This window comes from Canis lupus, chromosome 16, assembly GCF_048164855.1.
Source record: "Canis lupus baileyi chromosome 16, mCanLup2.hap1, whole genome shotgun sequence".
NCBI classification, from domain to species: Eukaryota; Metazoa; Chordata; class Mammalia; order Carnivora; family Canidae; genus Canis; species Canis lupus.
The window spans coordinates 57,531,033-57,558,852 of record NC_132853.1 but is presented as its reverse complement, the minus strand read 5'-3'; the positions used below and the strand labels follow the sequence as shown (position 1 = coordinate 57,558,852).

The window sequence follows — 27,820 nt, the reverse complement described above, 5'->3', positions numbered from 1 at the left end:
GAAGCTTCCCCTGCACCGCCCCGGGTCTCCAGAACTGCGCAGGGAGGGGACACAATCAATACTCATGGAGTGACGCGGGTCTTGGGAGTGTCCCCTTGGTGTGGGGTGGGTGGAGGGCTGTGCTGCCCCAGGCTGGCCCGCAGCCCCTCCACCACGATGGTCAGACCTGCATCCAGGCCACGTCCCCCAGTGACCTCTCCCTGCGGCTGGGGCCTCATTCTCTTTCCATGGCGCTGGCACCTGAAGGTTTTGTTTCACACCCCAACTTCTTGAGATGCTATTAATAGGAAAGGGATGTTCTTCACGTAAAAAAAAGGTTTTGCATTCACCTCCCAGATACTTCTGTCTGCACCCTCATCAGCTTAAGAGAACAAGAGGGAGCCCCATTTTTTAAAAAGATTTATTTATTTGAGAGAGAGAGAGAGAATGAGTGCATGAGCGGGAGGGGCAGAGGGAGAGAGAGAATCCCAAGCAGACTCCACGCTGGGTGTGGAGCCCAATGCGGGGCCTGATCCCACGACCCCGAGATCATGGCCTGAGCAGAAGCCAAGAGTCGGATGCCCAACCAACTACACCACCCAGCAGCCCCGAGCTAGTTTTTAAAAAAGATCCTGTTTTTAAGTAACCTCTACACTCAACTGGGGCTTGAACTCACAACGGTTGAGTCACATGCTCTACGGACCGAGCCAGCCAGGAGCCCCAGCGGAGCCCCATTTCTGAAAGAGGAAAACTCAGGTTCAGATCACAGAGGTTAAGTAACGTCCTTGTGGTCACACAGCACTGCCTGCCTTCTCTCCCTGCTCCCGCCTGGCTCTCGGGCAGGGCAATGCGGCGTGAGGGCAAGCTGCAGGCCCTTGCTTCCCCACCTCAGAGGAGGGGACCCCGGGTGTGCCCTGGGCGCGGGGGCCCCGGTGTGGCCTCCCTCCCTGCCCAGCAGCCGCAGGCCAGCAGCTCTCCCCTCAAGGCTCTCAGGCCCAGGGTGACGTCACTGCCCCCCAGGCCACCGACCTCCCCGTGGAAGGCAGGCCCGGGACCACCCAGGCTGGGGTGACCCTACACACAGGCTCATACCTTCCTCCAGCCTAATTCTTTCCTTTGTTGTGGTAAACATACACACACAGAAAGTTTCGACCATTTAAACCGTGTTTCAGCGTCTGCTCCCGCGGCATGCACACGACGGCGTGCAGCCATTGCCACCGTCCACCTCCAGACTGTTTCCATCACCCCAGACAGAAACTGCCCCCACGAAAGTCCAACCTGTCCTCCCGCTCCCCCAGGGGCCTCTCCGGCCCACCTGCTGACTCAGTGAACTTGACCCGTCTACAGACCTCAGCAGCACGGTCGCAGCACGGTCGCAGCACAGTCCCGTGTCTGGCTTCTTTCACTGAGCCCAACATCCTCACGGCCCCTGCATGTTGCAGCAGGTGCCACGACGTCCTTCCTCTTCACGTCTGCGTAACATTCCACTGTGTATCCATTCACCCGTCAGTGGGTGAATTCTTCTGGGGATCCAGCCTAACTATGAATAGAACCCAGGTGACCCCCAGCAAGACACAGCAACAGACACGGTCATCCTACCGTGAAAACGAGGCGGCATGGCAGGTGCCAGGGGCCTTGGGTTCTGGCCCTGGCTCCATGTGGCCCTTTGCAAGCCCCCACTCCCCGCCCTGCTACACTGGCACTGCTCATGGGGGCAGAAGATGGGCCACCTGCTTCCTGACCACCGCCCCCTCCTCTGCAAGCCCCTTGAACCTGCGGACACTGTGGCCTGCTCAGTGGTATCCCCAATTCCTGAGCCCAGACGGCAGCACTCGAGAAATATCTAAAATCCAGCAATGGATGAAGGGATAAACATCACAATGGGAGTATCAGCCATAAAATGCAGTGACGACCCGGCACCTGCTACCATGTGGACAAACCTTGCAAACGTCACGCTCAGTGTTTTAATAAGCTGGTCGCAGAAAGTCACCCGTGTACGATCCCACTGATGCGAAACATCCAGAATCAGCAAATCCACAGAGACACCAAGTAGATGAGTGATGCCAGGGGCTGGGGGAGAGAGAGTGCTTGCTCCATGCGTAAGGGGTTTCCTTTTGGGGTGATGAAAATGTTCTGGAAGCAGACAGAGGGGACGCTCAAACAACTCGGGATAAATGCCACCGAACTGCATGCTCTAAATGGGTCAATTGTCTGGTGTGGGAACTGTCATCTCAATAAAGCTGTCATAATTAAGAAAGAAAAGCAGAGGCTGCCAGTGGCGCCGGACTGAAAAGAACCCAACTGTGCCCATGAGTGCCCACCAGCCGGCTCTACAGCTCAGAGGACAGCTGGGCCCCAGATGCTACGCTCAGGCCTGAGGTCTGGAGCCCCGCAGCTGCCAGGTGCTCCCCCCCCCCCCCCCCCGTGGGACCCACTTACTGCTCCCACCCCCTCCTCCAGCAGGCACACCTGCTGGGCGGGACTTTTCTCAGGAGGTGGGTGGCAGGGTCCAAAAGCAGGAAGGAAGTGCGGGCAGGGCTCTGCCCAGCCCCTACCGGGGACCTCCCTCTCCCAAGTGCCCGCAGCCCAGCGGGGGCTGTGATTCCCAGCCGGAGCCAGCCACATCTGGGCACCTCTGCCCAGACCCAGGGCCTGCGAAGGATGGTGGGATCACACACCCGGGGAGCTCGCAGGGCCTGGGGCTGTGGGTTGCCCATCTGGCTGTGAGGCCGACCCTGGAAAGAAGCCCGTTCTTGGGGTGGGGGATGCCTCCAGTGCCACTCACAGTCCACCCCAGCTCAGGGCAGCTGCAGAGAGAGCTCACCACGGAAGGCTTGCAAGGGCTGACCCAGAAACCGACACCCAGAGGACCCCCCCCAGCCTGCCGCCTCCCTGTTTGTCCTGCTGCCTTGTTCTGCATCCCGGCAGTGTCCCAAGTTCCATCCTCCCCAAACATCAGCCTCGTCTGCCAAACACAGAAGCAGCTCTGTCGGGGCCATGGCAGCCACGTGGTACCACGTGGGGCAGTCAGGTGGCTCCAGCGTCACAGCCAGGCCCCAGACGAAGTTCTTGGGGGTAAAGCCAATGCCGTTGGCCGAGCTTACCCAGATCGTCTCCCACGGCGGGGGCGCCAAAGCACGCAAACCCTAGTACAGTTGGAGGCCCCACGGCAGAGGCCTGGCACACCTGCTGCCCCACCAAAGCTCCCAGACGGACCCATCTGAGCAGACGTCAAAGTGCCCATTCTCATCCTTTAGGACCCTCCACCTCTTGGAGGTCACCCCAGGTTGAGCTGACAAATTCAGAGAGGCCTCAGAGAGGACTCCTCACTTCTGGTGTAAGTGGTAGGGGAGGGAGATGCTCTTGTAGCCAACCTGGGATTGGGGAATGCAGGTGAAGGACCAGACACACACACACAAGCACACACAGGCTACAGAACTGCCCTGGAACAAGATGTGCAAGAAACGGCACAAACAATAATCCTGGAAGAAGATCCCAGGGTCCTGGGGGACCAGGACCACAATACAGATTCATTTCAGCGAATACTCCTCGGCCAGGGGGCCTCCCTCCCTGAGCTGCAGCAGGCAGGACCAGTGAGAACCAGCAATGGGCATCAGCAGCCGTGGGCGCGGAGGGTGCGGGCCTCGCTCCCCGCAGGGCTTGGGAAACGGGACCTCTTCCCATTTACTCCGTTCCTTGCTCCTAGTCCCCACCCCGACCCACCCCGTTCACCTACCCAGGCCTCTGCACACTCCCCAGAAATGTCCCAGGGGAACTTCCTGCTCCCTTCTAAAGACGGAAACACTGAATATAAACGACCAAATTTTGCAAATTTGTGCAGGCGGGGATCAGAGGGACTGGATTTCAAAAAGCGCACAAGCCTCATCTAATTCGATAAGTAATTCCAAATCACATTACACTTCACACTTTGTCCGAGGCAGGAAGCGTCTAGTCAGAGTCTGGTCAGGAACTGGGGATGCCAGAAATCTGAGACTTTGCCCTCTGTCCTGAAACTCCGCCTGGAAATGGAGCACAAAGGCTCGCGCCTCTCCGCAGAAAGGAGGGATTTGCACATGCAAAGGGCTGCATTTTCTCCAGCTAAGAGCTCCTCCTTCCGTTTTCCCCCTAGTAGGAGGAGGAGGAGGTGGGGGGGGAGGAGGAACAACAACCAGGCCCGAGGTTGCAGCAAGAGAAGACCTGGTGGGGGTGTGCCCGAATCAAGATCTCCCAGGACCCCCGTGCCCTCCGCAGACCCGGGAGGGGACAGAGCAGGGACAGTGCCATGCCCGTCCGGCTCAGGCTCATTCATTCTTTCAGGGGCCGGAGGCGCCCCTGAGGCGGGGAGGCGGGGTCCCCCACTCCTACTGCCTGCCAAGGCTCCTGGGCTCGGCTCCCGCCAAACGCGTGAAAGCAAGCTTCTCCTCCATTGTGCAGGGAGGAATCTCAAGAAGCTCTTGGTTTCAATTGGCCCGAGTCGGCAAGAGTCAGATTTGGACAGCAGCCACCTCTCACCAGGCCACCCCACCCCCTTCGGGAAGAGGCCCTCTTCTGTTCTCTCTTTGCGGCCCGGCCTCCTCCTCCTCCTCCTCCTCCTCCTCCTCCTCCTCCTCCTCCTCCTCCAGTGCCTCTGGGCCAGCCGGGCTCCATCAGGCTTCGCCCAGAGCAAGCTCCGACCTGCAGGCCGCCTATGTTCTCTTCCTAAAAAGCAGCCTGCAGCACGGACCCACAGCCGGAGCCCAGGGATGAGCCCTCCGACTTCCTGTGTCAAGGATTTATTATTTAATTTTCCACCCACCCCGCTGTCCTCGCAGGATCAGGGACCGTGCCTCCCCTTGCACCCCGCCCCGGAGCATCCTCCCACCCCAGAGAATCTTCGGGCATGAAGAGCCCCCAACCCCAAAGCAAACCCAGAATCCAGCCCCGGGCCGCCCGCCCACCAAGTCCGAAGGGGCGCCGGCTGACCGCAGAGATTCCGTTAGTTCTTGGCAAATATTTGCCAAGTTAAAAAGAGAAAGAAAAGATCCTCCCCCGTGGATGGGTGGAAACTGGCCATTTGTCACCGGGTGGAATTTCCTCTTATCAGGGACGTCCCCCTAAGGAGGGGGCTGAGGCCTCTCCTCCACCCCCACCCCCTCTCCTATCAGCAGGACTGTCAGCAGATCCTCACCAGAGCTGGGGGCGCTGGGGTTCCACCTCCCCCCACTGATGAAATCATCTGAGAAAACAAAAAGTAGACAGGCCTCCCGGGGTGCAACAGCCCAGCCCCCCCACCCAGGGGCTATGTAGAGGAAGATATCAAACATTCACCCCCCTCCCCGGCCAAAGTTATGAAACGATTTGCGTCTGTGCAGTCCTGGTCAGGCCCAGGGTGGGGTGGGGTGGGGTGGGGTGGGGTGGTGGGGGGTGCTACCTAAGGCGACCTCGTGCCCAGAGCACTTGAGGCAGGCGGAGCACAGCCTGGGAGGGGGCCAAGCAGGGAGCGGCACATTCTTGGGCTAGGAGAGAAGCCTGGCCCGATGACCCCGGAGCAGGGAGCTGGCCATCTCGTGCCACCAGCCGAGGGTCTGAGGTCTAGGAAGCAAGTGCGGGGTCAGCCGCTCCGGACCGCCTCGACTCAGGTCACCCATCCATTTGCGGCTCCAGCTCTGGGCTGCAGGGAGAGAGCCGGAGTCATCTGCTCTCCTGCCTCTGGGTCCTCCCTGCTCAGGAGGGAAGTGGAGCTGGAAGCAGTGGGCTCAGGGCCCAGGGGGTGGCAGGGACCCTCCTACGGCTCCCGCAGCCCACCCGGACTGTGCCCACCTGCCAGCGGGGCTACTTAGATCCTCCGTGTCCCCACGTAAGACCCCACTGCTCATCCGGTGAATAAACCACAGAAAGACCCCATGAAACCCAAGGGCACATCCTAGGGCGCACCAGGCCCACCACCTACGGCTGCAGCTCTCTGAAGGGACTGCGGGACGGACTGCCTGCCCATCCGCGGGGTCTCAGACACACAGCCACCCCCGTACCCCAGGCCCGCCCCAAGAAAAAGCCATAACTGGGACAGCAGCCCAGTCAGCCCTCGGGACAGACGCGTCCATCACCCCCCGAAACCCTGCCTGGCAGGGGGTGGGCGGGGTGCAGACACCTGAGCCCAGCGCTGGGTCACACGGCAGAGGAAGGAGAGGCGAGGTCCATCTTCCCATCTGGGCTGTGGCGTGATGCACCCTGGGGCTTGGGGTTTTGAGGAGACACAGCGGCCAGGCCTCTGCAGGGCAAAGTACTTAGGGGTCACCCCTCACCCCAAGTTGCAGCGCATGCGCCCGGACCACCCCAGCCTTTCCCTTCCTGAAATCTCTCGGCTTCCGCGCCAGCCCCTCCTCCACACGCAGAATCAGCCCTGGTCCCTGGCTGGACACTGTCCCCAGGCGACTCTGCCCATCTTCCGTGCATTAAATGCCAGCCTCTGTCCTTCACACACCGGAGCCGACTGACCGTTCCCTTACGTCCATCATGGCTCGGCAGAGATGCCCGGAGCCCCACGTTGGCCAGGCCCCGAGCCCAGCACGGGGATCTGCGGCCTCGGCCCCAGCGCAGCCTGGCTGTCTCACACTGAACACGCCCCGAGCCAAACTCCGACTCTCCAGCCTGCCCCGCACGTCCCCCTTGGAGTAAGTGGCCCCTCCGTGCGTGTGGTCATTACAGCTACAAACCTGGGGGGCCGGTCTTCGACCTTCCCCTTCCATCTCCCAGACCCACCACCCACCCCAAGTTCCTACCACTTCTAACCCAACATTCCTGCAAGCGGGTCTCCTTGCTCCCCACCCCATGGTCGTCCCGCCCCCCTTCCCCGCCACAGTCCAAGCCATCACTGTCAACTGCCTTCACCCTCACCCATCCCACCACCGCACTCGCTGTGTGACCCTGAGCAAGTCCCTTAACCTCTCTGTGCCTCCATTTTCCTACGTGTATGATGGAAAAGTAATATTTGCCTCCCAAGAGCACTAGGAGAATCGATCATTTACGAAACACACAGAATCACGCGGGGCACACTCCACGCTCTATAGTGGTTAGCAAGACTCAGGCCCGGGCCCGGCTCTCCAGCCTGGGTGCACGGACGGTCTCCCTGGCTCCCATCAGCTCTGCAAACGGCTCCTCAGAACCGCCTCCCCCGCCCCTGCTCCTGGAGAAACCCTCCTTGTTTCCCCAGGTTGCTGAATGAAGGAATGAATGAATAGGGAGCTCGCTGCCCTGCTGCCCTTCCTCCTGCCCTCGGCTCTTCTCAGAACGTCGTGGGGGGCCGGCCACGCTCCCCGCCCTGGCCCCCACAGTGCTGGCCTGCATCCTTTCCCACGGGCTTCCCCGCGGCCTGCAATGTGTGGCAGCCCATGACCAAGACATTAACCATTTCCAGCTTCCATCGTCCTCTGGAGCCACAAAGCACCAAACAGGAAGGAGGGATGGAAGGATGGACTTCCGGGGACAGCTCCTGCCCGGTCAGGAAACTTTGCTCAGGAAATGGTGGGGGGTGAGGAGGAAGGGGGCCCGTCTAGGAGGAGAGGAGGGGGGACACGGGGAGGCCCGGTGGCCTGTGGTAGGGCCCAGTCTCGAGCCCCATCCTCACCCCAGGGGCAGGCGGCAGGCTCCCTAGGGGCACAGCAGATGCAGAGCCTGGGCAGGCGGCCGGTGGGCAGGACTCAGGAGCAGAACACCGGAGGCCACCCCGGCACTGCCCCAAGCCGCTCCCCACGCTGCAGCTGGCCCAGCCAGCGCTACAGTGACAAGTGGATCCCCTGTGTGGAGGGACCAGGCCATCGGTCATTGAGCTGCCCCAGAAGGAAGACGTGCCCCCGGCACTGGGGCCCACCAGTTAGTTTCACAGCACGAGGGTGACTTTTCCTGCGGCCGCTTAATCCGCGGCCCAGCTGTTCATGTGACACATGTCCAGCCCACACTTAAGAGTGGCTGGGACTGGCAAAGAGGACTTAATTACGGAGACACGGGCCGCCGGAGCAGCGCGGACCGCCAGCCCTGGGCCGTGCATGGACACTTCACAGTCTACATCGCGCTCGAATTTGCTTTATGGCACAGGGTCCTGGCTTCCGGTCCCTCCTTAGGGTCCACGTTTCCTGCAGTAATTTGCTGCGACTCTTGAAATGGGACCAAGAGGATGACAGTACGGGGTTCTTACACAAGTTTGGCCGGAATGAAGTTGAGCCAGGAAGCGTGACTGTCTGCGGGGTCCCACTCTCATGGGACCCTGCCCATCAGCCTGCCAGCACCCCCCACACCCTCACACCCCGGGGTACCTGCCAGTGGATCAGAAGTGTCGTCGGAGTCCTCCACCCGATGGAGGCCACTGGTGCAGAAGCAGGAGGCCCCAGGGGTAGGAGCCTGTCTCCTCCCAGGTCCCTCAGCCAGAGGCTCCGGCTCGGCTCCGGGAAGGAGCCAATTCATATGGTAATTTCTGCCTGCGAACTGGCCACAGGCAGAGGCTCCTCCAGCTGCGGCCAGAGGGGGAGGAGGGGAGCCTGGCCCCCCAGCCCGACCACCCCTGACCGTGTCCCAGCCCCACCAACAACAGGCCCTTCCCTCCCTGAACTTGGGCTGCAGTGGGGGTGGTGCTGGGGGGGGGGCGCCCCAGTGCAGGCGGGGCAAAGGGCCTTTGCCGTTTGCACTCACGTGGTGGTTTCCGATGACAATGGACACACATTTGTTTGAGCCTAACGTTTCTGTGTGACACGCTCTGTAGTCCCTCCGCCCGCACACCCTCCCGGGATCCCAGGGGCAGCCCTCGGCACGTCCACCCTCCCAGGAAGGACGAGTGTCCCTGGGGCCGCGGCTGGTGGGGGCAGGGGGAGTGCGTTCCCTAGGGAAGAAAAAGCAAGGCCGCTCCCACACCCCAGTCCATTCCCCCAGCTTCCTAGAAGGGGAAGGGGGGGCCCACAATGAAACCCAGCCACTCCCTCCACCCACTTCCTCTCTCTCACTGCAGCAGGAGCTGGGGCTGCAGCTCCCCTATCGCCCCAGGAGGACATGCAAACCTTCTGCCCAGCTCAGGCCAAGCGGAGGAAGGGGACCCGGATGGCCACTCCGTGCCCCCACGCCTACCCCCGATCCACCCATGGGCTCCTTCACCCACGGAGCTGGCCCTGGGCTCAAGAGGAAACAAAAGGACCCCTGGCGAAATGCCCGGACAGATTCAGGACCTGTCATGGGGGAAAGCGCAAGAAACGCACAAAGGATGGCACACAGGGCTCCCCCACCCCCACCCCGGGGGGCAGGCCAACCTCCTCCCACACCACAGGAGCTTCCCGAGAGAAATGATAACACACGTCCTCACCAAGACGTGGGCACATATGTTCAGGGCCGCGTGGCTCCCTCACAACAGTGAGAACGCGGGCACATCCCTGATGCCCATCTACTGGTGAACAGGGAAACGCGCCATGGCCAGCCCGCGGGGTTCTATTCGGCCACGGAAAGGAATGAAGCGTGGGCACCTGCCATGATGCAAACCTTGAAGCCATCGTGTTGCGTGAAAAGAGCCAGATAGAAAAGGCCACCTGTTAGGCTCCCACTGGTGTAAAATGTCCAGGACAGGTGAACCCACAGAGACAGGACGAAGATTAGTGGTGCCGGGGGCTGTGGGCAGCGAGCTGCAGATGGGTACAGAGTCTCTTTGCAAGTGATGAGAATGTTCTGGAATCAGCGATGACCGCGTAACTTTGTGAATGCATTTGAAACACCGCGGAGTTTTCTCTTCCATGTGTCAGAAGAGCGAACTTGGCGGCGTGAGTGATCATCTCAACAAAGCTATTAACGACGATGGCACCGGTGACCAGTGCTCCCCAATAACCAAGGCGGGCACTGTGTCGGTGGCCAGCCCCCAGCCCTGTGACTTCTTGCTCGCCCTCCCTGCTCCTCGTGCCACCAGTGCTCATAAGATCTCACCATTAATCAAAGAAAAAAGGGCCCTCGGTGCCACGGGCTGGAACCCATAAGTCAGAGTGAACTAGGAGCAGGCCCCGTTAATAGAGGGAAGCCCCAAGCCTCAACCCAAAAGGAGGGGAGGCTGGGAAGAAACATGCAGCCAATCAGCAACCACAGAGGATGAACTGGCTCGTCCCAGGCCTCCGGGCAGGCAGGAGGGACCAGGGAAAACCCACTCAAGCATCCCCTCCCGATGTGGGGACCCTGGCGACCCCTTCCAGGCACCAGAACCAGCTGTGAGCAGCAGCAGGACCCAGCACTACGCCCCCACCCCACACACACACTGGGCAGGTGCTCAGCCTTCTGCGCAGGCCCCGTCCACCTGAGGAAGTGACTGCAGGAGGCTGCAGCTGCTGAGGGGCGGCCCCCGGATTTCCTGAGCCATCTCTGCAGGATCCACCCCGAATCTGCTAGAGGCCCGAGGCTTCTCCCTCCCCACAACCCCGACTCTAAGGATGCTGCTAGAAGAGGCTCCACGAAGACAAGTCACAGAGAGACTTCACTGAAGCCCCACGTTTACGGGGCGGCACAGGCCCCAGAGGGAGAGGGGTCTCCGGTGGCTCAAGGTTTAATTATAACTTCATCAGCACCGAGTCTCTCCCAGGGCCCTGTGGTGTTAATTAGCTTTTTAGTCCCCAACCGCCCTTGGAGAGCCCCACGGGGAGGAGCCAGCCCAGAGCAGCACACGCACAGGGGCGTCCCCTCACCCCCGGGACCCTCAAAGAACCAGCCTCCCATCCCTGACTCACAACCCGGCAAATTGCTGCTGAGCCGGAGGCAGAAAGTGAGGTGCAGACAGAGGCCACTGGCTCACCCTCCCACGGCCCACGATGGGCTGGGCCCCGGCTGCACGCCAGAAGCCGGCAGCACGACGCTCTCTGCAGACCAGGCCTGGGTCTCAGGCCCAGACGTATCTGTGCACCTTACTGCTGAGTGGTGTCTAAGGCGCACGGCTGGGTGAACGTAGGAGGAAGTAGCAAAGACAGAGGTGGCTGCTGGCACACAGGCAAGGTCCCAGGAGCCTCGGGGAGACAGACCAGGCGCTCCGGTTCCACTGCGAGCCCTGGAGGAGGCTGGGGAGGCCGCCAAGACCTTTGGAAGGATGGCAAAGGTCAGCTGAGGAATCTGTGCCAGGCGAGCAGGAAGCAGGAAGCAGGCAGCTGCGGAGGGTGCTGTGCGGAGGGCTCGGCGACGCAGGCGGTCTGCGGAGCAGCTCGGAGGACTGGCCTACCCTGGAGGCCACCGGCTGTCCCAGGACAGGCGGGCACCGCACCCTGGGGGCCCTCCTGCTTGCTGACCTCGGAGCCGCTCTCCTCTGTGTCTCGGGTGAAATCCCAGACAGCCCGGGGACAGCACCTCCACGCTCCGGGAGCATCTCATCTTGGAGCTGGCATGTACCTACCACCTAACTGGATTGGAAACTTCTGGAAGGCTCACCTCATGTGTTCCCCTATGCCACTCGGCCCAGGGCTGCCATGTGGGGTGGAACTCATGATAGCAGTTGCCCCGGGGTGCCATACACGCAGCACGTCCCAGACCCCTCTTCTGTCTCACGTCCGTCCTACGCCAACCCTGCAAACTGGTAACTGGACCCCGGGCTGTGGCTCAGAAGGGGGGAGTCCCGTGTGGAAGGCCACAGGGTCATCGAGGTGCACAGGGGGCCCCTGGGCAGGTCACTGGCCCCACCTGTGAAACTGCCTCCAGGAACAGCTATCACTGAATTTGGGGAGCGGATAGCCAGGAGCCTCAGCAAAGGCTGACCCGGTCCTCAGGGGGCCGGCCTGCGCCCCAGCCACGTTAGTGGAGGCGGAGCTGGCACGTGGGCCCCAGGCTGCATCAGAGACAGGGGTCTTCGGGCCACCTGCCCCCATCCTCCTCTCCCCTCGTCTGCAGGAACTCCGGTCGGAGCCAAATCGGGCCCCTCACTGTTCCCCAACTTCCCGGCTTCCACCCGGCTTGTCCCCCACCACCCTTGCTGGAGAGCAGGCCTCACCCAGGGGGCTGTGTTCCCTTGGATACGAAGGGCCCCTGCTTCCGGCCTCCCAGGGTCCTTAGCCCGGGTGGGGGGGCCCAGCTCCCCTGCCCCATGGGGGGCCGTGTGACCTGCTTCCCCAGCCTGCGCCCTGGCCTCCAAGGTGAGGAACACAGGAGGGCATGAGCCCTAATAGCTGCCATGAGCCATAACATCCCCAGCGCACACCTGGGCGATGCCGGCACAGCCGTCCCCCAGGCACCATTTGGCCACCCAGGCCCTTCCACAGGGAAGGTGGCCTGACGCAGCCCTTCCCCCCCGTCCTTGCAGGAGCGCCCGGGGGAGGCACGTGTATCTCTGCTGTGGGGTGAGGTGGCCCAAGGGATCAGCTTAAAGCTCATTCCCATCTGTAATAAATAAACTTATTTCTACTAGGTGACCTGACTTTTGGTCTCAGAAGAGACTTTCTCACCCACCTACAACACTTTGGGGATGACCTCACTGTATTGCCTGTTTCCATGGAGGGAACCAGGCAGCCTCCTAAACGCCCAAGATGAAGACGGAGGGCTCCGGGCCCCAGGCCCAGAGATGACCCTGGTCATCATGACGGTGCCCGTCGTAGGGCCCGGCCCCAGCAGACCGACAGCCAAGCCTCCCGGCGACGGGAGTCAGCGCCTCAGTAGCAGTAGCAGAGCACGTGGTTTGCAAAGTGACCACAGCCTCCCTCCGCTCCAGGGACGCTCTGTGCAGGGCAGGGCTGGTGCAGCTGAGCGAGGCCGAGAGGTAGAGAATTCCTGGCAGGACACGTGGCCTCGCCACACATGTGACACTCCCTCCACCGCTGTCTGCGCTGGACTGCCCACCTGTGCCCCCCGCCCCCCACTACCTCCACCAACGGCGGTTCTCCCTCTGACTCGTGGGGCCACTGTCCCCGTCATCAGCCTTTGGAGCCCACAAGCGACACCCAACAATGGGTGGCAACACGGATCCTTTCCTTAGGCCTCTCCTTCCCGGAAAGCAGGGCACAGAGGGGGGCCAGGGTCACCTGGTCGGTCCAGTCCCCTGCCCCGAGGAGAATGTATTCAGATCCGGGAAACGCTCCAAGAAGAGCGTGTATAAAGACAGCAGGCCCAATGGCTGTTCTCGCAAGGCCCCCTCGAGCCAGCTGTCCAGAAACCAGAGGACTTGGACAGAAGATGAAAAGCTGCAGTCACATCGTGCTGACCGAGTACATTCATTCAAATATTAACTGAGCAAGCTCCTGGGAGGTCCAGCACCCGGAGCCCGAGATCGATAAACCACAATCTCTGCCCCAGTCTCCACGGTCTGACCAAAGACAGACAGGAACAAATGTCCCCACCTGATGGGGGTGGGGGGGGCGGTGTCCTCCGGGCAGGAGGGTGAATTCACAGTCCTGCTCCGGGCTGGGAAAACCTTATCTGCGGTCAGAGGCCTGCCTGTGACAGGCACCCAGAACCAGGCCTGGGGACACCAGCAAAGACACCGTTCCGATGACTGTCCAGAGGACGGGGCGCTTGGTGCCTGGCACTCGCAGGGCAGGGCAGAGGCTGGCAGGCCTCTGGGGGCACAGGTCCGGCAAGGGGAGGCCCTCGCCAGGCACAATGGAACAGAGGGAGGAGCACCATAGTGGCGCCAGGTGAGCCCCCTCCCCAAGGCCAAATGGGGGGTCAGTGTTGGTGACTCACCCCCAAACCAGAGCTGGGGTTCCACGTGCAGCCGCAGGTGCTCAGGGGCTGTGCCCCACCCCCAGCTCCAGAGTGGAGGCAGGAAACCTGGGGGTACATCTGCCACGGTCCAGCTACTGAATTCAAACCAAAATTGTTTATAATTCGAGGGCCGCCTGGGCGGCTCAGTGGTTGAGCATCTGCCTTCGGCTCAGGGTGTGACCCCAGGGTTCTGGGATCGAGTCCTGCATCGGGCTCCCTGCATGGAGCCTGCTTCTCCCTCTGCCTGTGTCTCTGCCTCTCTCTCTGTGTGTCTCTCATGAATAGATAAATAAATAAAATCGGGATCCCTGGGTGGCGCAGTGGTTTGGCGCCTGCCTTTAGCCCAGGGCGCGACCCTGGAGACCCGGGATCGAATCCCACGTCAGGCTCCCGGTGCATGGAGCCTGCTTCTCCCTCTGCCTGTGTCTCTGCCTCTCTCTCTCTGTGACTATCATAAATAAATAAAAATTAAAATAAATAAATAAATAAATAAATAAATAAATAAATAAATAAATAAAATCTTTAAAACGAACAAAAAAAATGAAACATTTATAATTCAATTTAGGTTGGAACAGCCCGGAAGAGGGGAGTGAGCTGACAGGCTGGCCTTCACCTTGCAGAGCCTTCCTTCGCACGAAGCTGCCGCCCCCAAACCCAGGCCCTCCTCCCGGAAACCGGCTCCCACGGGCTGAGCACTAACTGCTCTTACGGTGGGAACGGCCAGCCCAGAGGGCAAGTGGCAGCTCAGGGCCCTGCACAAAGTCAGAATCAGAACTCAGAATTCCCGGTCCTGGCAGCCCGTGCTTCCCAGGGGTGGCACAAAGAGAGAGGAGAGGGGCGTCTGGACCCCATTCACCCACCCACAGCCCAGGGACGAGCCAAAGGTGGGCAAGATGTTGCCACCTGCCCCTCCAGCGACCCTGGAAATGGAACAAGGCTCCCGATGAGCCCGCTGACAGGCAGTCAGGCTAGAGGGCCTGTAATCGGACATCAGACGTGAGCCTCCCCTGGCTTCCCAGCCTGCTCCTCTCGCCTGCACAGCCCACTGCGCGGCCTGCCACCCCCGGGAGCGGTCCTGGGGAGGCCTCCTAAGGCTCCACTGAGCTCCCGAGAACAGGTCCCTACCTGTCCAAGGAACCAGGTTGGCGCTCAATAAACAAATCAAAGCTTGCCGCTGGAAGGCAGAAGTCTGGGCATGGAGTCTTGGCCAAGGGCTGTGATTTGTGCTGGAAGCACCTTCCCCAAGAGCCCAGCTGCGGATACGGGGCTCTCCGGAGATCATCGGCCCTGGAATAAACTCATCCTTCCTGTGCACTTGGCCGTGGAGAGCAGGAGGGAGCCCAGAACCTCTGGGTGGCACGGGGGAGCCGGCCCAAGACTTAAATGTGCAGGGGGCATGGGATGAGGGAAGCTCAGCCAGTCAACCAATGGCTCCCTAAGAACAGCCTTGAGATCTTGGACGACACAGGAAGCCAGGCAGGGCTGGCTGGGGGTGCTGGGGGCGCTCTCTCAAGGATGGGGTCTTCTTCCCCTGCAGGGAGGGCCCCTGGGGACCGTGCCCCGCGTCCTATCTGACAACAGCAGCTCAGGCAGTGACACAACAGGAAGGGGGGGAGGGTATGTGGCCGGGAAGTGGGGAGGGGTGGGGAGGTACGTGGGCCTAGAGAGTCTAGTCACCCAAACGGGGATGGGGCTCCTGGGGTGAAAGTCCCTGTGAATGAACCCTGTGCTGTAGGTTTGGGGCACGGACCAGGCTCCCAGGGAATGTCCCCTCCCCCACCCTGGGCCCCAACCTGGGCTGTCCTTGGCTTCCGGGGGACAGGGGACGGGGTGGAGGGCCGAGGGGGGTCTTGAAACTGCCCCCTTCCCATCAAAAACAGTCTACTGGGTCCCCCGCACAGTGTCGGCCCTCCCCGCGCCCCAACTCACCTGGCCGCGGTCCCCGACGCGGTGCCGGGCACCCGGAGGAGGCTGGCGGAAATACACACACGGGCCTGCAGACACAATAGCGCTGCAAGTGCCACAACACGGAAGCGATTGGGGTGGCAGGGGGAGGCCTGTGAGCGGTCAGCGACAACGCGGGTCCCCAGACACCGCTGTTAAAAGGGGTCCATCACAGAAGAGAGGTCTCCGCCTGCGGTCTCACCCTGGCCCCGAGGAGACCCAAAGGGAGAGGAAGAGGCCTCAGGCAGACAGACACTGGGCCTCCAGCCCCAAATGCTTAAACTCATTCTCCTTTCTATTTCCTGAAGGGGGGCCCCCCGTGGGTTGCCACGAGGAGCCACCAAAGAGAAATGACATTTATGTAGACACCCGCGGAGGCGAACCAACGATGAATCTAGTGGGAAACCCACATGTAATTCCAAGGAATTCTAAGGGAATGCAAGGGAGCCTAAGGGAACGGGGGATCCAAACCAAATTCCTACTGGGGTGCCGTCCCTACAGCCAGAAACCCGCTGACTGGAAGACACATTTCTTTTTTTCCTCCCAGAACGGAATTTCAAACTTCTCTTGGTGAGCAGAGATGCACCCCCAAAGCTCTGACAAAAGCCCGGCAGATTTCCCGGCAGAGAGGACGGGGATGGAACCCGGAGGCCGAGCGATCCCCAGGGGACGTGTGGGATGAAGTTTCAGGAGCAGATGGCATCGGCTCTCCGGCACCTCGGCCCTCCCTCCGGTGGGCGGCGGGCGGCGGGCCGGGCCCGGGGCGGCCGTGGGGCTGGGGGCTGGGGGTCTTCCCAGCGTCTCAGCTGGAAGGGCCTGGCGACGGCGGGTCCCCGCGGAGCAGCCTGGCCCAGCACAGCACACGCACCCCGGCCCCCGCCCGCTCCCGCTCCTGGACCGGCCGCCCGTCCCACGCCTCCCCGGAGCCCGGAGCCCGGAGCCCGGAGCCCGGAGCCGAGCCCAGCGCGTCGGACCCCGCATTTGGAGCGGCTGCTGCAGCTCGCGCCGCCCGGCCCCCAGCCGCCCGCCCCAACGGCTGACAGTCTGTGCCGAATGACTTTAAGAGGCGGCGGCGGCCAATCCGATCCCCAGCCCCCCAGCTCCGCCAGCCCCCCCAGCCCGGGCCTCGCTAGAAGTCAGGGCAGCCCCTTGCGAACGGGAATCGGGCTCCTGAGAAAGCCCCGCCGCCGGGAGGGCCTGGGCACTCAGCGGGCGGGCCAAGTATTTACAGCCGTAGCGGTGGCCGCACAAAGCCCCGCACAAAGCCCCGGTCCTCTGCCCCGCGGCCCAAAATCTGGGCCCCGCGTGGAGACCGCGCTCCCGCCGCCCCTCGCTCGCTCCCGGGGACCCGGAGCCGGTCCCGCCGGCGGGGGGCGCGGGGTGGGCCCCGGGGAGGTGCCGCTCCCGCCCCGCCGCCGGGCCTCCGGGGGGCCGCCGGGCACCTGAGGGCCCCCCGCCGCCGGTGCGCGGCTGCGAGGAACAAAGGGAGCGGAGGACTCACCCAGCAGCTGAGTCGGGCTGCGCTGGCCGCCGGAGAGCGCGGCCCGCCCACCGGGTCACATGGCTCCGAGCCGAGCAGAGGATCAAAGGGGCTTTGTGGCCGCGGAACAAGGAGCCTCCCAGAGCGCGGGCAGAGGTAGGAGGGACGGGCTGGGAGCCGAGGCTCGGGGGCAGGGCGAGGGGAGCGGAGTTGGGGGGACGGGTGGGGGCGCGGCTGCAGGCCTGAAACCAAGCCGGGGCGGGGGGCGCATTCTGTGCAAGCAAACCGAGGAGCCGAGCACCCAGCCGCCGCCAGAGTCACCCCCAAAAGGAAAGTGACACGGTGCCCGCCCGGGAAGGAGGCTCACCTGGACGTCCAGCCCCGCTGCCCGGGCCAGAGCCACCAGTCCCCTCCTCCCAGGCTGTCCTCCCGCCGGGTGAGGCCGGCCGGAGCGCGGGGCGGTGCTGGGAATCTGACACTGCCCAGGGGCGCCCTCTCTCCCCGTTTGCCAGGTGAACCCCAGATGGGTCCTGACCCCCGGCCGGCTCAGAGGACACGCCCAGGCTAACGGGCAGGCCTCTCCCGGCTCACAGACCCCCCCGAAAAGCAGTCCTAAGCGGTCTTGGGGTGCGGAGCACAGCCAGCCCCGTTGGCCATCGACTGCCTAAGGGTTCTAGGGTGAAAACACCCGCAGGGGAGAAGCCACGGAAGGGGAACTGGGGCAGGGCCGGCTCACCCAGTGCTCACTCTTCTTCCTGGAGCCTGAGAACTCGGCTTCGGGGCTGCGGCTTCTACAGCCCTAAGGGCCTGGGCAGTGAGTCACCCTCCCTGCAGACCCCAGTCATATGCCGAGACCCTGAGGAGGGTGGGCTAGGTGGTCCCCAGAGGGAGGAGCTTGGGAGCCACCCTGTTTGGGGCTGGGCCTGGACGCTGGGATCCCTGGGATCCGCCAGCCAGATCCATCCTGTGCCCCGACCCCTGACCCCGAGTGAGTCCCGCCCAAGCACAGGCGTGGCCAGGGCAGCCCCAGGCCTACTCCCCACCAGGAGAGGGCTCCCACAGGTTTTGGGAATTTGCAGGGGCAAGGAGTGAGGAAGTTCAAGTGCAAAGGAGCCCTGAGTGACCCCTGAGCAGGTTGTCCTAGGGAGGTCCATCCTCCTGTCCCCTGGAGGGCCAACTCTGGCCCAGTGCCCGTTCCCAAGGCATGCTCTCCTTTCCCCCTCCACATGGCCGGTGGGTGAGGCCCCCAAGCACCCACCCCACGGGCCACACGGGCAGGCTGACCGCGTCCAGCTGGTCCACCCTCCAGTCCCTCAGAAGCAAGCTCGCCCTAGCAGCAGCCACTGGCTGCCCACCCCGGCTGGCCAACGTCCTCCCCGGGGCTTCCCAAGTCTTCGGGTTTGCCCTAAAGGCTTCAGGGGCTGCTGCCTGGGGTTCCTGCTCCCCCATCAGACCAGAGATGTGGGCCCCAGAGGCAGACACCAGACTCCAGGCCCCCTTCACTCAACATAGCTTAGGTTCACCACTCAACCCTGTGGGACAGGACCCGTGAAATGGGCACGATCAATTCTAGGTGCAATAACTAAGGTGAGACATGATGTCCAGGACGAGGAAAAGCAGCTGCTCAAAATCTATACTTCTTTTTCCCCGGAAGGTGGTTTCCTAGGACAGGGAATAAGGCAGGCCCAGCCCCAAGAACCATTGCCAGATGCCCGCCAGGAGGGACTCCGGTCACACCGGGTGTCACGGTTCACCTGGAGCCTTGCAGATGACACCTCCACTCCACACCTGTCCTGTGGGCAAGGGCCTGCCTTCCCCGCACTCCCCTTGGAACCTCCTTCCCCGCCGCTCACCTGGCTGTGTCCCCCAGGGCCCATCACCCCTTCCTGGGTGCCAGGTGGGCAAACCGCCAGCTCGCCAAGGCCACTCCTTGCCCTGCCTCCTCCTCTCCCTCCTCCCCCCTGCAGAGCCCTGGCCCAGGAGGTGGCCTGGGTGCTTTCTACACGTTCCCTCACTCATGGCCCACGGGATGGAGGGGGGTCTCCAGAGCACAGGAGAGGGAATCCCTGCACCTGACAAGACCCTGCAGCCCAGAGGTGCTTTTCCAACCCAGAAGCCCCGCCCTCCGGACCCGCTCAGGGTCTCTGGGCTCAGCACACACAGCAGAGAGAACAGCCTGAGGCCTGCCCAGCCGCCCACCGCATCTCCTGGCAGAAACAGAAGGCAAGGCACGCGTACACACACCACATCTGTCACTGGCTGCTGTGGCCAGTGGCTACTGTACTGGGTGGCAACTCTCTCAATAGTCTCGGTTCTACCCTGGAGTTAAGCCAGATCCTTGGAGAGCTGTTTAGACCGTATTATTTTCGCCCTACACTTCATTTTCAGCAGTGGAAATGCAACTTCACTTGGGGGTGCTACAGGATACAGCTTGATGGAACCCACAGCAGGTGATCACAGCGTCCCCCTCCTGGGGATATTTCTCCCATATTCTACTATCAGAAAGAGCAGAACTTCTCCCAAGAAGTTACTTCACTAGATTTGTGCTAAGCACCAGTCAGAAGACGTTCCAAAGACGTCCATTAGGGCTACCACCCATTTCTGGGGCTCTCTGTCCCCTATGTGGTGCACCGCTGCTCAGGCCAGGGTGAACTTCCTGGCTCGAAGGCAGCCAGCCCCAGGCTAACCTGCAACCTGACCTGAGGCCTGGCTCACACAAGTGATGAGCTGGGCCACTCAGAGGGTCCAAGAGCTTGAGGTCATGTAGACTTCAGGGCTGGGAGCTATCCGGGGCCATCTGCAAAGGGAAAGAGGAGAGAATGGGAGGGGGGGCGGGGAGCAGAGGAGGAGACTCCAGGAGAGAGAAAGGGAGTGGAGAGGGGGGCCCCACTGGGCTCCTGCAAACCCTGCCCCTTCTGAGCCGGGCCTTCCACACTCCGACTTCCTCGCACGTTATGTCCTTCCAATAACCGACCCGTCCTGTTTACTGACTTCAAAGTCACACACAGCCACACTGATTAGGGAAAAATCTATAGAAACAGAAAGCGGATTGGTGGTTGCGAAGACAGGGGTGGAAGGGTCAAGGGGGGAGGGTGTGGGAACTGACCACTTAATAGACACGGGGCTTCCTTTTGAGGGGACGAGAATGTTCTGGAGCTTGATCTTGGTGATGCTGCACAACGCAATGAATGTGCTCAGTGTTATTAAGGGCAAATTTCATGTTCTGGTATCTGATACCATAAAACATATATTTAAAGGAAAAAGAGTTTAATGCATCCTTTTTTTCTTCTCGAGCCGGTTTATCGTGTTGTTTTCTACCTGGAGACCACAAGGGCCCCAAGACAAAGTGTAGGTGCAGGGGGGAGACTGAGCTGTGTCCCCTGCTTGGAGCTGAGGCAGGTCACCCGATACGGCAGGAGGGATGTGGAGACCACAGAAGCTAGAGAAGACTCAAGAAAGGATTCCCCACGGGGGCCTCTGGGAGGAGCCAGCCCTGCCCACGCCTCGCCGTAGCCTGGTGGCCCTGACCCCTGATCTGGGGCCTCCAGAAGTGCAGGACAGTGGGGTGCTGTTGCGCAGGGCCACGGTAACCTGTGGCCCCAGGACACTGACACAGCCCCCCAGTCCTGACCTGACCCGCGGTACGTACAGCAGGAGCTTCCTCCCACGAATGCGGAAACCCACGCTCAGACCTGAAACTTGCTCTGGCCAAGGCAGTCCAGAAGCAGGAACAGGATCCTCCCCGCCAGGCCCCTTTGAGGGGGTGTCCAGGTCAGATTTTCCCAGGCTGTCACTTTCGGGATACTGTGAGCTCCACCTGTGCCCACAAAGCCAAGGGAGCCCCTTGGCTGGACACCAGGCTGCCGTGGAGTGGAGGGGAGTGGGGTCCACTGCCTACCTGGGGGACGCCCCAACAGAATGGTCGTCAGGGAGCTGGCTGTCCCGGCTTCCACCTCCAAATAGGCCAACTGAGGGAAATGCAGTGTCTGGGGCTGTCACCTGTGTGCAGTGGGGGGGCACCCACGTGATGGCTACGACCCACCCACCCTCTTGCCCACAGCGGCAGCACAACAAGGAAGGGAAGTGGTCACAGAGCACCCCTCCCTGTCTCAGGCACATGTACACACATGCACAGTTGTGCATGCACTCCCCAGTGCCCTAGTCCCCCCCACACTTTCTCCAGCCAAGCCCAAAGCCTGGGTGTAAACACAACACTCAGCCCTCCCACAGCCTCTTCTCCAGCCCACCCTGGGCCAACCCCCATGGGATGCAGCAGATACTTGCCGTCAGAGGCCCAGAGAAAACACCCTTCCCTCTGCCCCGCAGGCTGGGGGCTGGGCTGCCCGGGAGGGGCTGCTGGCAGCAGGTGCAGCCACACACCCCTGGGTGGAGAGGGGAGCCTGCCCCGGCCCTGCTGTCCCCAGGGGGCCTCCCGAGGGCCCCAGAGTAGGGGCTCAGGCGAGCCTGGGGGGGAGGGCACCTACAAAGCCTCTCCTGCCCCCGAGTGGTGGCTGTGCCACCTAAACGAGTCCCCTCTGGGGCCCAGCCTCATCCTCTGCCGCTGCCACTGCCACCTCTTCACAGTGGTCAGCACCGTGGCTGCCACCACCCCCCCACCTACCCTCTGCTGTCTGCTTCCACCCACCTCAAGAAAGCCATCCTCTTGAGAGAACGCACCCCGCCAACATGCAGGTGCACCGCCAACATGCAGGTGCACCGGTCGACCTGGGCCAGCCCACGCCGCGGATTAACAGCCCCTCCTCCTGGAAAGGCGCCGCTTGGAGCACCATCCTCTCCTGCCACCCCCCCAGGCAGGGGTTCACGGGGCCGTCCCCAAGAGGCCCTCCCAGCTCGGCTGCGACTTAGGGCACACTGTTTTCTCCAGGCCCTGCAGTTGCCCAAACCCCTCCTAGAATCCCCTCCCCTGGTAAAAGTCACTGCCTCCAAGGAGCCCTCCCGGCGAGCACCCTGCCCTGGAGCACCTGCCAGGCGGCTCACTCACCCCAGAGCGGAGCGTGGAGGCAGGAAGGCCCCCCCTTCCTCCTTCCTAAGAAGTGTGCGCCTCCCCACCGTCACACGTCGCCTCTTCCCTCCGGGGCACCTTGATACACATTTCTTTCCCCGCTTGCAAAGCTACCGTGTCAACAGTGTCTTAGAAATTACGTGATGATATCTTAACTTCAGAAAACTGTGCTCCTGCCCGGCAGCCAGCTCCGTTCTTGGGTGGGGGGGCACTCGGGGGGATCAGAGGAGCCCCGGGCGCGCTGCCAACCGCACCCACCCCGCCCCCCGCACCCCCTCGGCCGCCCACGTGTCCCGGCTGACACAAAGCCAGGATCCTAGACACCCAGCAACAGAACGAGCCCCGACCCTGCATCGATTTCAAAGACAAAACCAAGGTGTCAACCGCACGTTCTCTCGGGGTGTCAGCAGGGAGGACTGCCAGGTGGGGGCGCTCCAGGTTGGCTTTAGGTGCAGCACGCGGCCTCCTCGCCCTCCCATCGCCCTCCCTTCGCCCTCCCTTCGCCCTCCCTTCGCCCTCCTTTCACCCTCCCTTCCACCGAAACGAGGGCCCGAAACCAGCTGCTAAGATGGTGGGATCCTGAGTCAGACAACACACAGCTTAGTAGTTAGTAGGGGGGCCGAGGCTCTGACACCCCAGGGTGCTTAGATTCTGGAATCAGGTTCTCAATCCTCACAATGCATCCTATTCTAAAGGGGAGCTTCCAAGAAATACAGAGGCCTGCGCCCCGCCCCTGCCATTCTGATTTCACAAATCCAGGGTTTGGTATTTCTTTGAAAACTTCTCAGGGGGTTCCAGCGTGCAGGCCGGGTTGAAAAGCAACGCATGGGACTAATAGATACCATCTGGGACCTGGTGAGATCTGGGATCTCTGAGATCCTGGGACATGGTGAGGTCCTGGAACCTCTGGGATCCTGGGACCTAGCGAGATCCTGGGATCTCCAGTGAGAGCATTCTGAACCCAATGTACCTAAGAGGCGTGCACGGGACGAGTGGGGTACTCGGGTCAACAGCTCCTTCAACTGTCCAAAGAACCGTGTGTCCTCCAGAGGTTCCATCCTGCCTCAGGACCAAAGGAACCCCGCACAGAATCAACCCTCAGCTCAGAGAACTTGGTTTAAACCCAGAAGGTCCGCGCAGCTCTTTCTGCCCGAATAGCAGCAAGGGGCCCGGGCTGGAGGGGCCCTGGCCATTCACTGGGCAAGGCTCGGGCTTTTGATCAAGTGTCTCCACGTTGCCGGCTGCCTGGCTGGGACTTGGAAAAGACGAAGAAGAAAGGAGATCTAGGAACGGGTCCAGAGTACATCCCAGTGGCATAAAAGGGACTTTGAGAAGACAATTGAGCTCCTGAAATCTCTTATCTGTCTAAAGGCAGAACTTCCCAAAAGAAGTCCGTTGTCATCAATCCCCTCCTCTGGGCAACCAAGGAAGACGGACTATCACAGAAGATGAGAAGTCTTCACACCACACCTAAACATTCACAAAACTATCTACCTCCCATCTACTCTCCTAAGGGGCCATTTATCTTTCCAAAAAGTCATTTGTTTTCCAGGAAGGGCTCCTCTCCCCGCCCTTTCCCCTACTAGGAGAACATATAAGCTTCAAATCCTAACTGCCCCTTTGAGTCACATTTTTCAGTGAAGTCCCATGTGTGTATGTGATTAAAGCTCTTTTCTCTTGCTAATATGGCTCCTGGCAGCTTAATTCTGGGGGGGGGGAGGGGAGGCCCCTTGCAGTTTAATTTGCAGATCCCCAAGAACTGGACCTAAGAGGATAGACAAAAGTTTTTTTCCTCGACAGCACCTACCAAAACCAAACCAAACCCTTGCCTCACTGCAGATCCACACTTTCCCCACCCCCCACCAGCAATTTAGACCTCTGTTTCTCAAATTCTGTTAAAGCAGGACAATTTGTCTTGCAGGGCACTCCCATCCTAAAAGGTTTCCACAAATAAATGTATGAACTGCTACCCTCCACTCTCCCTCTTTTGACGTTTACAAGTATTTACCAGCATAATACATATATACAACAAATATCCTATAGAATATAAAAATATTCTATGATGCAAGTTGGTTTTTTTTTTTAAGTTTATTTTAAACTATTTCCTAAACTTGTTGGACCGTGGAACCAACCACTCTGCCTCTATAACACCTACGAATGGTCCCAGGTAGAAGGCCGTCTGGAAACACTGGTTTGGACTTAGCCCGTCAGCAGCTCTCTGTTCTTTTTTTTTGTTTTGTTTTGTTTTTTAATTTTTATTTATTTATGATAGTCACACAGAGAGAGAGAGAGAGAGAGGCAGGGACACAGGCAGAGGGAGAAGCAGGCTTCATGCTGGGAGCCCGACGTGGGATTCGATCCGGGGTCTCCAGGATCGCGCCCTGGGCCAAAGGCAAGCGCCAAACCGCTGCGCCACCCAGGGATCCCAGCAGCTCTCTGTTCTTGTTCCAGGCCAGACCTCATCACAGATCGGTCCAGACCATCTGGACACAGGTTGGGGGGGGAGCAGAGACCATGAGCCCCACAGGTAGGATGGCTTACCCAAGGCAGCTAGAGAGCTTGGAATACTATGTTTAAACCCAAATTCCTAAGTTATCAGAGAACACAAGAATGTGTCGTGGTGGCATTGTTTATAAGGGCAAAACCTGAAAACAACCCAATGCCCATCAAGGAGGGAACAGAGGGGATGCTCGAGTGGTTCAGTCGGTGAAGCATCTGCCTTCAGCTTGGGTCATGATCTCAGGGTCTTGGGATGGGGAGTCTGTTTCTTCCTCTCCCTCTGTGCTCTCTCTCAAATAAACAAAATCTTTATTTATTTATTTTTTTTTAAAGGGGAGAACAGAAAGCTCTGGTACATCTACCCACCAATGATCATGCAGCAGTGAAAACGCACGGACCAGAACTACAGACACGACGGTAGATGACCTCGATTCCCAAACATAAAAAGCTGCAAAAAGGGTGCTTATACCTTATATGCCCCAGTTATGCAAGGTGCAAAACAATGCTATGTCTGAGAAACACAGCTACACAGCAAAAGTTCTAAGGCATACGTGGGAAGGAGGAACCTGAGTGCAGGATGCGGGCACATCTGGAGGGAGGAAGGAAACGGGCCTGGTTATTGCCTGCCGCTCAGGCTGGACAGGGGCACGCAGGTGTCCGCTGCCTGGGATGGTGCACGTTGGTTAAAAACTAAAGAAATCTCTGGAGGCCCCAGGAATAACAAGGCATAGCCTCCCTGAGCCGCAGCTTACTCCCCTGTAAACCGAGGGCCGCAAACCCACCTGCTATTTGGCTGCTTGCAAGGAGGCTGCTCAAACTTCCTGCCCTCCCTTATGGGGTTCTGGGTAGGATGATAACGAGCTAACAGCCTCGAAGGGCTTTGAAAACCACACCAAGCTTCTAACCCGGAGCAGGGAGCCCGCGACTCCAGGCCTGTTTCCATGACCTGGCATAAAACACCCCAGCCAAAGGAACCTTGTTTTTTCCTCCAGGGCAGAGGCCTTGGTCTCTGCCAGCTGCTCAGGATATCTGACAGGACATTTTTCTTTTTTTTTTTTTTTAAAGATTTTATTTATTTATTCATGAGAGACACACAGAGAGAGAGGCAGAGACACTGGCAGAGGGAGAAGCAGGATCCCTGCAAGGAGCCCAATGCAGGACTCGATCCCAGAACCCCGGGATCACAACCTGAGCTGAAGGCAGATGCTCAACCGCTGAGCCACCCAGAGACCCCTGACATGAGGTTTCTGTCAGCCCAGACCCGCTCGTAGTGAGGAGCTCCTGACCCCCCCGCCCCCATCCCTTTAGCATAGGACACAGACTGGTGCAGGTGCAACCACTGCTCACGTCAAGGAAGAAGCCCAAGCCAGCCCTGCTCTTTCCTCTCTGCCCCCAGAACCAGGAGCTCCGGAAATTCGGAGGCTGTGAAGCTGCTGGCACATCATCTCCGGCTGTTTATTCACAGAGGGGTCGCTGACCCTCCCGGGTTCCCGACACAAACCGGAGCACCACTAGTGCCAGACCCTCTCTGCCTGGGGGTAGGGGGCGCTGGCGATCCCACTGAGGAGCTTGTGGGCTCAACAGCCACCCCACTTTGCTTTCCATCCTCCACCACCCACAGCTCGGGGACTTCGGGCAAATTTCTAAACCTTTTGGAAGCAGCTTTCCTACCCACCAAGAGGGGAAAGGGGTCCTTCCTCCTGCCGGAACTGGGGAAGAAGGAAAGAGGTGCTACGTGCACAGACCGGCGTGGGGCCTGCACTCAAGCAGGGGCTCCAGCACGATGCCCACCCATCTTCCACCGACACTGACGTGGGCACGGGGCCAGGAACAGTCAGGAGGAAGCAGAGGAAGCAAGCATCTGCCAGCCTCAAGACTCACGATGCTCGGAGCTGGAAGTGAAAGCAGGAAGGAGCAGAAACTGTTGGACAGGGAAGTGTGATCACCGTGAGCATCCGTGCTTTGCAACCCTAACAGTGCACCTGCAGGGCCTTCTGGGGAATGTCTCTCTTAAACATGTATTTAAAAAAGGAAAATGAACGGGGACGCCTGGTTGACTCAGTGGCTGAGCATCTGCCTTTGGCTCAGGGTGTGATCCCGGGGTCCTGGGATCCAGTCCCGCATTGAGGCTTCTCCCTCTGCCTGTGTCTCTGCCTCTCTCTGTGTGTGTCCCATGAATAAATAAATAAAATCTCTTAAAAAAATAAGTAATAAAATAAAAAAGGAATAAATATGCAATACTCAATGAAAGAAGTCAAGATAAAATAAATAAATAAAATATATAAAAGCATCCTGTATAAGGACAATTAGGGAAGTTCAAAAGCGGGCAAAATTCTGTGTGGAGACGGCGCACTTCTGTCTCCTGACTACAGCAGTGGGCACGTGAGTCCGTGTCCAGGACAAAAGCTCACAGAACCACACACACAAGCAACTGAGCGCCCAGGAAAGCGGGTGAAAGCCGAACGAGGTCCACAGCTGAGTTCATACTGCAGCACCGTCGTTTCCTGGCTTTGCTAACGAACCGAGCCCTGTAACACGTCAGGGGGGAGGCTGCTGGGGGAAAGGCCACAGGAACTCTCTACGGGGACTTGTGCAATGTCTTAGGAGTCTAAGACTATTTCAAAATAAGGCTTTTAAACACATCAAAAATGGGAAAGGCCAGGAGTATCGATCACAAGGCACAAGTTAGAAACGGGGACTGGACGCCTTTCTCCCTTCGTCTCTTTGTGCAGAGTGTCTGGACGGTGTCCCGAGCGCAGGCTCTGTTCCAGGCGTGGTGGGGACCCTGCAGGCTCAGGTCTCGGGGTCAGGGAGAAAGACGCAGAGATAAAACGCGGCGTTAGGCAGAAGCCAGGTGGAGGCACCTGAGACGAGTCCGCCGAAGCTCTTCTCAAAGAATCCTCACAGAGGCCCGACACCCCGAGAAAGCAGGTGTTCCAGGCAGGGGCACCTGCACACAAGCCCTGGGGAAGCAGCTCTGACGTCAGGAGAGGCTGAGGAGCAAAAGCAAGGTGGCCGGAAGCCCTCACTTGTCCTAACGTGTCATTCCCAGCTGTTTTTTCCAGACCCCAGGATAGGGCCATCATGGCAATTTGCTCACCGGGTCCCCAACTCAGCTCAGGAAGTAACGGTTTCATGGCCACAAGGAAGAGCCTAATTCTCGCAAGCTGCTGGCCATGGGGTGCCGATGGGGAAAGACAGAGGTTGCAAACCCACTCGCCAAGGTC

General features: G+C 60.1%; 1 protein-coding gene and 2 long non-coding RNA genes across 12 annotated transcripts in view; 2 read left to right on the top strand and 1 right to left on the bottom strand.

Moving 5' to 3' along the window:
• Nucleotides 1–27,820, bottom strand: part of SEPTIN9 (septin 9) — a 146,212-nt gene that overhangs the window by 14,293 nt on the left and 104,099 nt on the right. The window contains exon 1 of one of the 10 annotated variants that reach the window (XM_072781744.1): nucleotides 17,439–17,461. The exons of 8 other annotated variants lie outside the window; for them this stretch is intronic. The gene's annotated coding sequence lies outside the window, so the exon portion shown is untranslated. Of the gene's footprint in view, nucleotides 1–17,092; nucleotides 17,217–17,438; nucleotides 17,462–27,820 lie in introns of those variants that run through there. One more of the 10 variants, XM_072781743.1, reaches the window with a different exon arrangement.
• LOC140607221 (uncharacterized) lies at nucleotides 12,950–14,827 on the top strand. Its single transcript, XR_012009341.1, has 2 exons — nucleotides 12,950–13,577; nucleotides 14,213–14,827. It is a non-coding gene; the product is annotated as an uncharacterized lncRNA (long non-coding RNA).
• LOC140607220 (uncharacterized) lies at nucleotides 17,040–20,334 on the top strand. The gene is made up of 2 exons (XR_012009340.1): nucleotides 17,040–17,227; nucleotides 18,726–20,334. It is a non-coding gene; the product is annotated as an uncharacterized lncRNA (long non-coding RNA).